The sequence below is a fragment of the Zea mays genome, chromosome 9, assembly GCF_902167145.1.
Source record: "Zea mays cultivar B73 chromosome 9, Zm-B73-REFERENCE-NAM-5.0, whole genome shotgun sequence".
Taxonomy (NCBI): Eukaryota; Viridiplantae; Streptophyta; class Magnoliopsida; order Poales; family Poaceae; genus Zea; species Zea mays.
In genome coordinates, this window is record NC_050104.1 from 106,627,714 (window position 1) to 106,643,327 (window position 15,614).

A 15,614-nucleotide genomic window follows, 5' to 3' on the forward strand; every position below is an offset into this window, starting at 1 on the left:
CCAATTTTGATACTGTGTGTATACCAAATCCATGTTGTGCCACTAATGCACCTTCTTGAGTTATAAGGTGCATGAGCAAAAGGAGTCCTAAATTGGTGACAACAGGTGCTCTCACTCTACACTACCTAAAAGAATGGATCTCATGGTATTCAGGTAAAAGGCAAAGGTATGAAGAATGGAACTATGCAATCTCATATATTGAAGTTCCATTGATTGTGATCATAGCTATGTTCTTGCCTCTGAATTGGTAGTAACTTGGCTTAGGTTCTCCTTACTTTAAAATGTTGTTTCTTTTGGTGTACCTAAGGAATCTTCTTAATCATGGTGTACTTAGACATTGCGCTTTATATGCATGATCTTGTCATTTTCAATTGGTATATGTGGTGCAATGATTATCATGTATGAAGCATGCCTAGGTTGATTGTAAAATGTTATACTCCTTGAGGCATGCATTGTTGTATTAAGTCAACTATTCAATTGGTATCTCTTTGTGATGAAATTGATAGAGTATGCCTTGACCAATATATGTTGTGATCCTCTCTAGTTCTGAGGAAGCTAGAATGTGCAAAGTGCAAGTCATTCAAATACTTGATGCACAACTTTAGGGGGAGCACACATAACTTGTGTCTTTTGAGACTAATTGTTGCTTGAGTGATCCTGTATAGTCTCAAGGTGGAAAAGGGAAGATGAGCAAGAAATGGAGCAATCAGGACTTGGGTACCTCCACAAGTCGAGTAATTGGTATCTAAAGTTGTAAGTAATTACGTATTTAAAGGTTGCTCATGCTCTATAATAGTTGGTAATCCTAGATGCTTATCTTTAAATATCATGGAGCTATGACAGTGATGATTTTTCAATTGGTAGCCTTGGTAGTGTGCTTCAATCGGTATCTTTTGGTAATCACTAGAATAGAAGCTTCATCTTGTGCCACAATACTATAACTTGTTCTAAGTTTTGTATCTTAGCAACAAGAAAAGGTTAGGATAAAGGATCAGGCATAAGTGTAAAGGAGCTCCCTAGAGATAAAACTTTCAAGATGGAAATCTTGAATTGATGACAAAAGGAACTCCGCCGACTTAGATAGAAAGTACACCTTAAGGCCCCGTTCGGCTGTTTGGGAATTTTTTCCATTCTGGTTTATTTCCTCACATGGATTGGGTGAATCCAAACCTTTCACCCAATCCTTTGTGGAATTAAATCCTAAAACCAATCAATCAATATTTGTTCGTTTATTCCCTATGGATTATTTACCAAAACCCAAACAACTATGTTTCTTCGTTTACTCCATGTGGATTAAACACCAAACTCAAAAACCAACACAAGCCAATAAAAAACACAATTTTTGATCCAGGTTTATGAAAGATAGAATGATATGTTCGTAGGCATGCACACATTGAATGCTCTATGAAACACATTTTTTTTCTTTCACAAACCTATACAGCATATCACTCTCTCTAAAATTTAAGCATGCATGTAATATGATTCTCAGTACATATCTCTTTTTCAAAATAAACATACAGATCAATTAAAAAACACAGAATAACATAATTCAGCATCCAGTGATCAAATATTTCTGGAACGGTAACATGTTGTCTTCAAATGGTACCAACATCAAACCTAAAGATGCATCAACTATTAGGACATGACTTGACTTTCTCATCCTTGGACCCTAGAACAAAATTAGGCAAATGAGATCAGTGCATAGATTATTTCAGACAGGTGATCTGACTTTGAATGACACTAATGTAATCAGTGCATAGATGACTTTGAAAATGTAAAGTTCCATTCTAAATGATACCCTACAATTCTTAATATGTCCTTCAAGTAGCTCTCGGACCTTTTCCTTCCCGGTCATCGCTGATGTATGCCTCAATTTCTTTTTACTATGTACAAGATAGCCCAAGAGATATAGGGAAGGGAGAATCAAAAGGAAGAGGTCATCATCATCCTCCTCCTTCCTCCTAATGTGATCTCTATTGCTCATGTCCATAGCAAAATTAAAAATAGCATCAAGAGACAAGGAAAACTAATTACTAAAGCTAGTTAAGCAGTTCATATAATTTAATTTCTTCATGTTTTGGCTGGTACCTTGAAAAAATTGATCAGACACTAACACCTAGGATGGAGACGCTCGTCTTCGCTGACTCTTACTGGAGCAGGGACAATCTGAAAATAAATAAATTAGATTTAGTTTGACAATATTATAAATAAATTAGATTTAGTTTGACAATATTACTAGAGCAGGAAAAGATGACTGCAAGAACCTGACAGGAAGGAGAACAATGGTGATCTAATTCATAAAGACATCACTAAAGTTCACTTGTACTGTGAAAAGAGCATATAAAAAGACACGAAAAGAAAGAAGGAAAAAACAAAATTAGGTTAGCGCCACGACCCTGCGGTCCAAAACCAGAGCAATCAACCATGCAACTGGACAGAAAAAGACACGAAGCTACAACTTCAGGCTTATTATGTTGATTCACCTTCTGTTTTTTAACAACGAAAGACGTTCAACCAAATAGTGGTAACATCCTACTGCTACGCAGAAATACTCATCTAATATATCTCAAGCATCCAGAGAACGCTTGATTTCTGAGTTTTACTATCAGGCAAATAGAAGGTCTTTTTTCTATCTGACAAACGGACACTCAGACCGGAGCAAACAAGCCGTGAGCGAAGAAGCAGGCTACGGGCGGAGCTGGAGAGGAGAGCTGGAATGGCGGCGGCCGGTGACGGAGAAGCAGGCTGCGGCAGTGGAGTCGGCGTGCGAGCGACTCGACGAGGCTACGAGCGACGTTAGAGAAAAAGACTAGTAGACTGACGGGCAGAGCTGGAGAGGAGAACTGGAATGGCGGCGGCCGGCGACAGAGAAGCAGGCTGCGGAAGTGGAGTCGACATGCCAGCGACGTTAGAGAAAAAGACTAGTAGACTACGGCAAGGTATGGCGAGAGCCATAGAAGGTCATACCGGCGCTCCGCCGCAGCTCTCCAACCCGCCGGAAGGTCCCATGCAGACTCGTCGCCAAGACAGTGCTGTCCCGAGACATCCGCCTGTTCCGCTGTGCGCTGCCATCGCTCGGCCTCCCCGTCGGCAAGCACATCTTCATGTATGGCCGGATCTGCCCACTTCTGCCTCCTGGTGAAGGTACCAAACGGATCTACCCACTTCGACCTCTTTGAAGCAACAAAGACAGGGAGAGAGAGGTGGAGAGTAGATCTATCCAACCAAAGAGAAGCTTGCCGGAGTAGAGCTTGTCAGTGTCTCGCTTGTGCCGTCGCCGTCGCTCGCTCACTCGCTTCCAGGGTTTTTTCCAGACCATACGACTCCTGGATCCGATCCAGAACCTCCTCAAGTCAAAAAAAAATCCAAACCCATGGGCTAGAATTCCAATGGGCTTAAACGAACACGAAAAGAAATAGGATCCTGGATTTTTCTTGGGCCTGGATTTTAACGTGGATTGGTTCCCATTCCAGGCTCAACCTGGTCTGGTTGGGCACAACCGAATGAGGCCTAACATGGTAAAGGTACAAAAGGAGGTATTGACCTTTTTGCGTATTTGTACCTTAATTTTTCTCCAATGCTTGTATTGCATATGTTTAATGTGTAAGGGGGAGTAATGTTAGTGTGTTGCATTTTCCCTGCTTAACACCCTGCTGTCCCTTGACATCATCCTATGTTCTTGCTTGAATATGGTTTTGGTGTTTAATGTCAAAGGGGGAGAATTTGTGCATTAAAGCTTACCTCGACCTGAGAGGACAACTTATCTTAAGGGTGAAGATTATTTTTTGTGTGCTAAAGGACTCAAAGGGGTTTCCTTGAGTTCCCTTGATCTTAAAGAAAAATGTGTCAGTTTGTTGGTAATTCTTATCATATGCTTCTTGTTGTATTATATGTTGATAATGCAAGTTTAGTGCTTCCGTTCAGATAAATCAATTAGTAGCTACTTTGTTTATCATGTAATAGATATTCATGGGGTTATGGTGATTTAAATTTGTTTTAAATTGGTATCCTAATTGTGAATAGTGGGCTGATATTCCTGTGGTATATTCACTCAATTGATTGGTGTGTAACTCTGATTCTGTGCATGTGTTTTAATTATCGACAATGCATCCCACAGGTGCTAAGGTGTAGTAATGCTTCGAATTAGCCTAAGCATGTGCAATTTGGCATATAAGGCCAAAGTTAAGATTTTAAATATAAGCACATATTTAGGGGGAGCATTCTATAAACTTAGAATTCAAAACTTGTGCTTTAAATTTCTCTCTTATGTAAGCTTTAATTGTGTTGCCATCAATCACCAAAAAGGGGGAGATTGAAAGCTCTCTTGTGGGTTTTGGTGTTTAGATGACAACCCAATTAAAGGACTAACAAGTGTGCTAAGTGTTGAACAGGTGCTTTATGTAAAGCTAATATGGTTCAACACAAGTGAACAAGTGTGATGGTCCAAAGACTGAACTATTTATAGATAATGGACATCATAAGAAGGATGGGCATTGCTTAAGTGTGACTCGATGTGCATAACTCAGAGACAACCGATCAAGCCAAGGATGGAAGCAAGAAGAGCTTCGAGGTACTGAGTGCATGGGAGAAAGTCAAGGAGACCAGGAACCCAAGGCCAGGGGTGAAGAAGAAGACTTGTGGAATCAAGGTTGATCGAGTTAAGAAAAGTTATGGTGCATCAAGGAACACTACATAAGGACATGACTTACAACCAATGAGGTAACATCTACAATTATGTGGTTTAAGTCATAAGGCTCAAGATCAAGCTCAAGAAGTGAACAAGGTCACTGAAAGGAGAAGCTGTGTCAAAACCAGAACTGGAAGCAGCCCAAAAGAGCTAAGTGCACCTTGATCTCTAGTTTGGGTTGTTCCTAGTTTGGAGATATTCTATGTGACCTTTGTAGGATGTTGGAGCTCAGAAATTTCAATCTAGATCAAGTCAAGTTGACTTGATGATTTATAAGTCCAACATCAATCTCAAACATGCAAAATGCTGAAGAAGTGAAAATCAAAGAGAAGGTATGTTTCTAGACTTAGTACATTGGTTTGTGTGTACTAATTTATTTGTCTAAGTGTTAGAAATAGAGAAAAGAAGAAAAGAAAGGAGATGCAAAAGGCTTGGCTGTACGCAACCAAGACTCAGCTCAGTCCGGCACACCGGACTGTCCGGTGGTGCACCGGACAGTGTCCGGTGCGCCAGACTGAACTCCGGTGAACAAGCCGCTCTTGGGAGAAGTTTGGCAGAGTACGACTATAATTCACCGGACTGTCCGGTGGTGCACCGGACTGTCCGGTGGTGCACCGGACTGTCTGGTGAGCCAACGGTCAACTGCCCCAACGGTCGGCAGCGCAATCAGCGGACGACGCGTGGCCTGAGCCAACGGTCAGTTGGCACACCAGACTGTCCGGTGCGCACCGGACAGTGTCCGGTGAGCCAAGACGATCGTTGCTCCAACGGTCAGCTGAGCCCGATTTGGAAGGAGATCGCGCACCGGACAAGCTACAGGACATGTCCGGTGGTGCACCGGACTGTCCGGTGCGCCACCCGACAGAAAGCAAATATTGCCTTCCAAAATGAATTCCAACGGCTCCTAGGCCCCTTGGGTCTATAAAAGGGACTCCTAGGCGCCTCCAGCAAGGACACAAGTGCAGCCAACAATTATATACATCACTCGGATCGATTCTCTCTCTCACTCTCGTGTATATCTCTCTAGTTTGTGTGAAGGCAAAGTTATAAGCCTTTAGAGAGTGAAGAGGTGCTGCAAAGAGCTAGAGCAAAGTCTTGAGCGCATCGTTACTCTGCCGGAGTGCTGCCAAGAAGATTGTAAGCAACCGCGGCTTTGTTGTAACCCAACTCAACATAGTGGAAGGCTCTATCTGTCATACTGACAGATCTGAGCAAACGGAGGAAGGAGTTGAAATAGACTCCAAGCCCAGGTGTGGCTAACTCCAACGAGGACTAGGCAAGCATTTCAGGCTTGCCCGAACCTCGGGATAAATTCTTGCGTCCGTGTGCTTCGCTCTGCATTGTGTGCTGACTCTCTGTCTTACTCACTTTTTATATCTGCACTTCAACACTTATCTGTGGTACAAGTTGTATTTGAAGTGAAAGGCATTTTGAGACATGATCTTTCATTCCACTGCGATCTGGTTCTTGAGTAGAGTAAGAACTAAAGTTTTAAAGTGATAATTTTTATTCGCCTATTCACCCCCTCTAGGCGACATCCAGATCCTGTTCCCGAGCAAAGGGAACTTTCATAAATGACATCCAAGGAGCTCTCACTGTGGAAGTCCTTGCTGATTATCTTGATCTTTGGGATGCTATTCTCACAGTAAATATAAATCCATATAGAGAGGACACACACATTTTTAAGCTTGCTCATAACGGCAAATACTCTGCCAAAGTAGCCTACGGGAATTTATTCATTGGGTTAACATATTTTGAGCATTGTGATAGGGTTTGGCACTCTTGGTCCCCCCAAATGCAAATTTTTCCTATGGCTTGTGACGCTGCAGAGATGTTGGACAGCTGATAGACTTCAGAGGAGGGGGATTGATCACCCTGATCAGTGCCCTCTTTGTGACCAGGAAATAGAAACCATTGACCATCTCCTCGTGGGTTGTGTGTTTGCAAGAAATTACTGGTTCAAGCTGCTGAGCAAGGTTAACCTCCATAATTTCACTCCTCATGTCTATGAAGAGAATACTATGCTCTGGTGGAAAAGATGTAGTGATCAGTTGCATGGAATTGCTGGAAAAGGGCTAAACTCGCTTATCAGTCTCGACCTCTGGATATTGTGGAACCATCGAAACGCCTGTGTTTTTAAAGGTCTTTCTCCCTGTCTTAATTCAGCCATCAAGAGGACCGAGCAGGAGAGGGATCTGTGGGTGTTAGGAGGGGCTACAAACTTAGATCTCCTAACAGCCCCAATCCCAAGTCTTTAGATCAAAGTAGTTTCTGGTTCCTTTTATTTATGGATGTATTTTTGTTTCTTTGTTTTTGACCACCGTAATGGGGGGTCTTCTTGTACTGATCCATTTTGGATCCTTTTTTCCTTCCTTCTTAATGAAAAGATGCGCATGTCTCTTACGCGCTCGAGAAAAAAAATCTTACCTCTGCTCTCGAATCTTTGTCGGTCACTAGTTTATTTTTAAATTAAAACGCGATAAATAAAAAGAACGTAGGAAATATAATATATCAACATATAAAAAAATTACTAAATACAATATAGTCTAATAAAAAATCTTACAACTATCTATTATCTTAGAAATAAATAGTATAAAAATCATCTAACATCTTAAAATAAAAGTGTAAAAAATTACCAAATATAATATGATTGTATGTATTGTGCGCGTACGTATAATTGCATGAGAATTGATTGATCGAGTGTTGTTTATAAGATTTACGGTACCTACACGGTGAGCGCGACCTTCTCCTGGCTAAGCGACAGAGCGTGTGCAACATGTTGTACTGAGCTTGGAATGCGTGCACAACGTAGCCATGCTCGGTCTGCTTGAAGAGCCATCGCACGCGCAATGCGCTTGTTCTAGAACCAAATAGCCACCTGGTACGGTTGTAGACCTAGATGCCTAGCTTCACCTAATGATGTGATGTGTTGCACCACTTCCGTGAATACGTCAAATAAATAAAATGAAACTAGTGCTTAGGAGTAACATTTTTATACCTAATACCTGTCGGGGACCATAATTAGGGGTACCCTCAAGGCTCCTAATTCTCAGCTGGTAACCCCATCAGCATAAAGATGCAAAGGCCTGATGGGTGCGATTAAGTCAGGGATCAGTCCGTTCGAAGGACTCGATCACGCCTCGCCCGAGCCTAGCCTCGGACAAGGGCAGCTGACTCCGGAGGATCTCCGCCTCGCCCGAGGCCCCCCTCCAGCGGCTAACGTATTCCCGGCTCGCCCGAGGCCCTGTCTTCGCCAAGAAGCAACCCTGACCAAATTGCCGCGCCGACCGACCAAATCGCAGGAGCATTTAATGCAAAGGCGGCCTGACGCCTTTATCCTGACGCGCGCCCTTCAGTCGACAGAGCCGAAGTGACCGCCGTCACTTCGCCGCTCCACTGACCGGCCTGACAGAAGGACAGCGCCGCCTGCGCCACTCCGACTGCGGTGCCACTTGACAGAGTGAGGCTGACAGGCAGTCAGGCCCGGCCACAGGCACCATAGGAAACTCCGCTCCGCCCGACCCAGGGCTCGGACTCGGGCTAAGTCCCGGAAGACGGCGAACTCCGCTCCGCCCGACCCAGGGCTCGGACTCGGGCTAAGTCCCGAAAGATGGCAAACTCCGCTCCGCCCGACCCAGGGCTCAAACTCGGGCTCAGCCCCAGAAGATGGCGAACTCCGCTCCGCCCGACCCAGGGCTCGGACTCGGGCTAAGTCCCGGAAGACGGCGAACTCCGCTCCGCTCGACCCAGGGCTCGGACTTGGGCTCAGCCCCAGAAGACGACGAACTCCGCTCCGCCCGACCCCAGGACTCGGACTCCACCCTGGCCTCAGCCGACGGTCTCCGGCTCGCCCGACCCAGGGGCTCGGACTCGACCTTGGCCACGGAAGACAGACTCGACCTCGGCTTCGGAGGAGCTTCCACATCGCCCAACCTAGGGCGCAGACCAGCCACGTCAACAGGAGGCGCCATCATCACCCTACCCCAAGCTGACTCGGGCCACGGGGAACAAGACCGGCGTCCCATCTGGCTCGCTCCGCCAGATAGGCAATGATGGCGCCCCGCATACTCTGTGACGACGGCGGCTCTCAGCCCCCTTACGGAAGCACGAGGACGTCAGCAAGGACTCAACAGCTCCGACAGCTGTCCCTCCGCCAGGCTCCAGCACTCCTCTGACGACCACGACATCACACCAGCTGGGTGCCAAAATCTCTCCGGCTGCCACAACGGCATGTACTTAGGGCGCTAGCTCTCCTCCGCTAGACACGTAGCACTCTGCTACACCCCCCATTGTACACCTGGATCCTCTCCTTATGCCTATAAAAGGAAGGACCAGGGCCATCTTAGAGAAGGTTGGTCGCGCGGGGACGAGGACGAGACGGGCGCTCGCTTGAAGCCGCTCGCTCCCTCTCCCGCGTGGACGCTTGTAACCCCCTACTGCAAGCGCAACCGACCTGGGCGCGGGACGAACACGAAGGCCGCGGGATTTCCACCTCTCTCACGCCGGTCTCCGGCCACCTCACTTCCCCCCTTTGCGCTCGGCCTCGCGTCGACCCATCTGGGCTGGGGCACGCAGCGACATTCACTCGTCGGCTTAGGGACCCCCCCGGTCTCGAAACGCCGACAGTTGGCGCGCCAGGTAGGGGCCTGCTGCGTGTTGACGAACAGCTTCCCGTCAAGCTCCAGATGGGCAGTCTCCAGCAACCTCTCCAGCCCGGGACGGTGCTCCGTTTCGGGAGCCTTGAGTTCATGTCCCTCGACGGCAGCTACGACATGATACTCCTTCCACCGCCGTGCGACAGCGACAATGGCGGCCGACAGCCCGCCCGCCGGCGGCGGAATCGATGACGTCTTCCCCGCGTGGTGGAAGAACAACCTTCGAGCTCGCCCCGTCCTCTTCCCCGTCAACGGAGGGGGAGGCGGGGCAACCAAGGCCAAGCAGGAGGCAGCGCCTCGTCGACTATCGAGCGAGTCGACAGCGCCAGCACCCCAACGGGGGGCGTGCCGGGCATCGACCTCGCGCTTGAGACGAAGACGAGCGCTGACTCCCCGCGACACGCCAGTCCCGAGCAAGCGGACGACGCCAGCACGCTCGCGGAAGGCTTGCTGGGTGTCACCCTCGTACCTGAGACGACGGTGCAGTCAGTCCCCGACGTGACTTCATCACCGCCCGTCGACCAAGAGGTACCGACCTATTCCCATCCCACGCCTTTCGGATTCAGCCTCGACCCGCCTAGCGGCTTCGCTTTGGCGGGCTCTCTCGTAGAGGCGAGTCCAAACCCTCTGGGGTTTTGTATGCGGTCACCTTGGGACCGGCTGACGGACGTCTCGACCTACGAGCCCTCTGGGTCCGAGGAAGACGATGAGCCCAACTTTTGTTGGGATTTCTCTGGACTTGGCAACCCCAGTGCCATGCGGGACTTCATGACCGCATGCGACTACTGCCTTTCCGACTGTTCCGACGGTAGCCGTAGCCTCGGCGACGAGGACTGCGGCCCAAGCCGCGAATGTTTCCACGTCGATCTAGGGGTTCCCTCCGAAGGCAACCATCTCGGCATGCCGGAGGACGGTGATCTCCCTAGGCCGGTGCCTCGCGTTGACATCCCACGGGAGCTAGCTGTGCTCCCCGTTCAGGCGGGGGGCCATGACCCACAGCTCGAGCAAATCCGCGGGGTGCAGGCCAGGCTCGACGAGGGAGCAGGAGCGCTTGAGCCGACCCGCCGGAACGTTGGGCAAGCATGGGCGGGCCAACCTCCGGCCGGAGAAATACGTCACCTACCCCAGGGCTTCCAGCACCGCATCGCCGATGATGTCAGGGCCAGGCCGCCACCCGCATCTAGTGGGGTCGGCCAGAACCTGGCTGCAGCAGCAATGCTCCTTCGCGCGATGCCGGAGCCATCAACCACCGAGGGGCGGCGAATCCAGGGAGAGCTCAAGAATCTCCTGGAAGGCGCCGCGGTCCGACGGGCCGAGAGCTCCGCCTCCCGAAGGCAGGGGTACCCCTCGGAACCTCATGCCGCGACTTCCCGATTCATGCGGGAAGCCTCGGTCTACACCGGGCGCACGCGCAACACAGCGCCTGCGGCCCCGGGTCGCCTCGGCAACGAGCACCATCACCGCGACCGTCGGGCCCACCTCGACGAGAGGGTGCGCCGAGGCTACCACCCCAGGCGTGGGGGACGCTACGACAGCGGGGAGGATCGGAGTCACTCGCCCGAACCACCCGGTCCACAGACCTTCAGCCGGGCCATACGACGGGCGCCGTTCCTGACCCGGTTCCGACCCCCGACTACTATCACGAAGTACTCGGGGGAGACGAGACCGGAACTGTGGCTCGCGGACTACCATCTGGCCTGCCAACTGGGTGGAACGGACGATGACAACCTCATCATCCGCAACCTCCCCCTGTTCCTCTCCGACACCGCTCGCGCCTGGTTGGAGCACCTGCCTCCGGGGCAGATCTCCAACTGGGACGACCTGGTCCAAGCTTTCGCCGGAAATTTCCAGGGCACGTACGTGCGCCCCGGGAATTCCTGGGACCTTCGAAGCTGCCGACAGCAGCCGGGAGAGTCTCTCCGAGACTACATCCGGCGATTCTCGAAGCAGCGCACCGAGCTGCCCAACATCACCGACTCAGATGTCATCGGCGCGTTCCTCGTTGGCACCACCTGCCGTGACCTGGTGAGCAAGCTGGGTCACAAGACCCCCACCAGGGCGAGCGAGCTGATGGACATCGCCACCAAGTTCGCCTCCGGCCAGGAGGCGGTCGAGGCTATCTTCCGAAAGGACAAACAGCCCCAGGGCTGCCCATCGGAAGATGCCCCCGAGGCGTCAACTCAGCGCGGCGCCAAGAAGAAGGGCAAGAAGAAGTCGCAAGCGAAACGCGCCGCCGCCAACGCGGACCTTGTCGCCGCCGCCGAGTACAAGAACCCTCGGAAACCCCCCGGAGGTGCCAACCTCTTCGACAAGATGCTCAAGAAGCCGTGCCCCTATCACCAGGGGGCCGTCAAGCACACCCTTGAGGAGTGCGTCATGCTTCAGCGCCACTTCCACAGGGTCGGGCCACCCACGGAGGGTGGCAGGGCCCACGACGACGATAAGAAGGAAGATCACTAGGCAGGAGAGTTCCCCGAGGTCCGCGACTGCTTCATGATCTACGGTGGGCAAGCGGCGAATGCCTCGGCTCGGCACCGCAAGCAAGAGCGCCGGGAGGTCTGTTCGGTGAAGGTGGCGGCGCCAGTCTATCTAGACTAGTCCGACAAGCCCATCACCTTCGACCAAGCCGACCACCCCGACCATGTGCCGAGCCCGGGGAAATACCCACTCGTCGTCGACCCCGTCATCGGCGACGTCAGGCTCACCAAGGTCCTCATGGACGGAGGCAGCAGCCTCAACATCATCTACGTCGAGACCCTCGGGCTCCTGCGTATTGATCCGTCCTCGGTCCGGGCAGGCGCTGCGCCTTTCCATGGGATCATCCCCGGGAAGCGCGTCCAGCCCCTCGGGCAACTCGACCTCCCCGTCTGCTTCGGAACACCCTCCAACTTCCAAAGGGAGACCCTGACGTTCGAGGTGGTCGGGTTTTGAGGAACCTACCACGCGGTACTGGGGAGGCCATGCTACGCGAAGTTCATGGCCGTCCCCAACTACACCTACCTGAAGCTCAAGATGCCGGGCCCCAACGGGGTCATCACCGTCGGCCCCACGTACAAACACGCGTTCGAATGCGACATGGAGTGCGTGGAGTACGCCGAGGCCCTCGCCGAGTCCGAGGCCCTCATCGCCAACCTGGAGAGCCTCTCTAAGGAGGTGCCAGACGTGAAGCGTCATGCCGGCAACTTCGAGCCAGCGGAGACGGTTAAGTCCGTCCCCCTCGACCCCAGCAGTGACGCCTCCAAGCAAGTCCGGATCGGCTCCGAGCTCGATCCCAAATAGGAAGCAGTGCTCGTCGACTTTCTCCGCGCGAACGCCGACGTCTTCGCGTGGAGTCCCTCAGACATGCCCGGCATACCGAGGGATGTCGCCGAGCACTCGCTGGACATCCGAGCCGGAGTCCGACCCGTCAAGCAGCCTCTGCGCCGATTCGACGAAGAAAGGTGCAGAGCTATAGGCGAGGAGATCCACAAGCTAATGGCGGCAGGGTTCATCAAAGAGGTATTCCATCCCGAATGGCTTGCCAACCCTGTGCTTGTGAGAAAGAAAGGAGGGAAATGGCGGATGTGTGTAGACTACACTGGTCTAAACAAGGCATGTCCGAAGGTTCCCTACCCTCTGCCTCGCATCGATCAAATCGTGGATTCCACTGCTGGGTGCGAAACCCTGTCTTTCCTCGATGCCTACTCAGGGTATCACCAAATCAGGATGAAAGAGTCCGACCAGCTCGCGACTTCTTTCATCACACCCTTCGGCATGTACTGCTATGTCACCATGCCGTTCGGCTTGAGGATGCGGGCGCGACGTACCGGCGGTGCATGAACCATGTGTTCGGCGAACACATTGGCCGCAAGGTCGAGGCCTACGTCGATGACATCGTAGTCAAGACGAGGAAAGCCTCCGACCTCCTTTCCGACCTTGAAGTGACATTCCGATGTCTCAAGGCGAAAGGCGTCAAGCTTAATCCCGAGAAGTGTGTCTTCGGAGTGCCCCGAGGCATGCTCTTGGGGTTCATCGTCTCCGAGCGGGGCATCGAAGCCAACCCGGAGAAGATCGCAGCCATCACCAGCATGGGGCCCATCAAGGACTTGAAAGGCGTATAGAGGGTCATGGGATGTCTCGCGGCTCTGAGCCGCTTCATCTCACGCCTCGGTGAAAGAGGTCTACCTCTGTACCGCCTCTTAAGGAAGGCCGAGTGCTTCACTTGGACCCCTGAGGCCGAGGAAGCCCTCGGGAACCTGAAGGCGCTCCTCACGAAGGCGCCTATCTTGGTGCCCCCGGCTGCCGGAGAAGCCCTCTTGGTCTACGTCGCCGCGACCACTCAGGTGGTTAGCGCCGCGATTGTGGTCGAGAGGCAAGAAGAGGGGCATGCATTGCCCGTTCAGAGGCCAGTCTACTTCGTCAGCGAGGTACTGTCCGAAACCAAGATCCGCTACCCACAAGTTCAGAAGCGGCTGTACGCGGTGATCCTGACACGGCGGAAGTTGCGACACTACTTCGAGTCTCATCCGGTAACTGTGGTGTCATCCTTCCCCCTGGGGGAGATCATCCAGTGCCGGGAGGCCTCGGTTAGGATTGCAAAGTGGGCGGTGGAAATCATGGGTGAGACAATCTCGTTCGCCCCTCGGAAGGCCATCAAGTCCCAGGTCCTGGCAGACTTCGTGGCCGAATGGGTCGACACCCAGCTACCGACAGCTCCGATCCAACCGGAGCTCTGGACCATGTTCTTCGACGGGTCACTGATGAAGACAGGAGCCAGCGCAAGCCTACTCTTCATCTCGCCCCTCGGGAAACACCTACGCTACGTGCTATGCCTCCATTTCCCGGCATCCAACAATGTGGCTGAGTACGAGGCTTTGGTCAACGGATTGCGGATCGCCATCGAGCTAGGGGTCCGACGCCTCGACGCTCGCGGTGACTCGCAGCTCGTCATCGACCAAGTCATGAAGAACTCCCACTGCCGCGACCCGAAGATGGAGGCCTACTGCGATGAGGTTCGGCGCCTGGAAGACAAGTTCTACGGGCTCGAGCTCAACCACATCGCTCGGCGCTACAACGAGACTGCGGACGAGCTGGCTAAAATAGCCTCAGGGCGAACAACGGTTCCCCCGGACGTCTTCTCCCGAGATCTGCATCAGCCCTCCGTCAAGCTCGACGGCACGCCCGAGCCTGAGGCACCTTCGGCCCAGCCCGAGGTACCCTCGGCACAGTCCGAGGCGCCCTCGGCTCGGCCCAAGGTACCCTCGGCGCAGTCCGAGGCGCCCTCGGCTCGACCCGAAGCACCCTCGGTTCAGCCCGAGGTACCCTCGGCCCCCGAGGGCGAGACGCTGCACATTGGGGGGGAGCGAAGCGGGGTCACGCCTGACCAAAACTGGCAGACCCCGTACCTGCAATATCTCCACCGAGGAGAGCTACCCTCCGACCGAGCCGAAGCTCGGCGGGTGGCGCGGCGCGCCAAGTCGTTCGTCTTGCTGGGAGATGAGAAGGAGCTCTACCACCGCAGCCCCTCTGGCATCCTCCAGCGATGCATCTCCATCGCCGAAGGGCAGGAACTCCTCCGAGAGATACACTCGGGGGCTTGCGGCCATCACGCAGCGCCTCGTGCCCTTGTCGGGAATGCTTTCTGACAAGGCTTCTACTGGCCCATGGCGGTGGCCGACACTACTAGAATTGTCCGCACCTGCGAAGGGTGTCAGTTCTACGCAAGGCAGACCCACCTGCCCGCTCAGGCTCTGCAGACGATACCCATCACCTGGCCTTTTGCTGTGTGGGGTCTGGACCTCGTCGGCCCCTTGCAGAAGGCACCCGGGGGCTACACGCACCTGTTGGTCGCCATCGACAAATTCTCCAAGTGGATCGAGGTCCGACCCCTAAACAGCATCAGGTCCGAGCAGGCGGTGGCGTTCTCCACCAACATCATCCATCGCTTCGGGGTCCCGAACTCCATCATCACCGACAACGGCACCCAGTTCACCGGCAGGAAGTTCCTGGACTTCTGCGAGAATCACCACATCTGGGTGGACTGGGCCGCCGTGGATCACCCCATGTCAAATGGGCAAGTAGAGAGTGCCAACGACATGATTCTGCAAGGACTCAAGCCTCGGATCTACAACGACCTCAACAAGTTTGGCAAGCGATGGATGAAGGAACTCCCCTCGGTGGTCTGGAGCCTGAGGACAACGCAGAGCCAAGCCACGGGCTTCACGCTGTTCTTTCTGGTCTATGGGGTCGATGCCATCTTGCCCACAGACTTAGAATATGGTTCCCCGAGGACG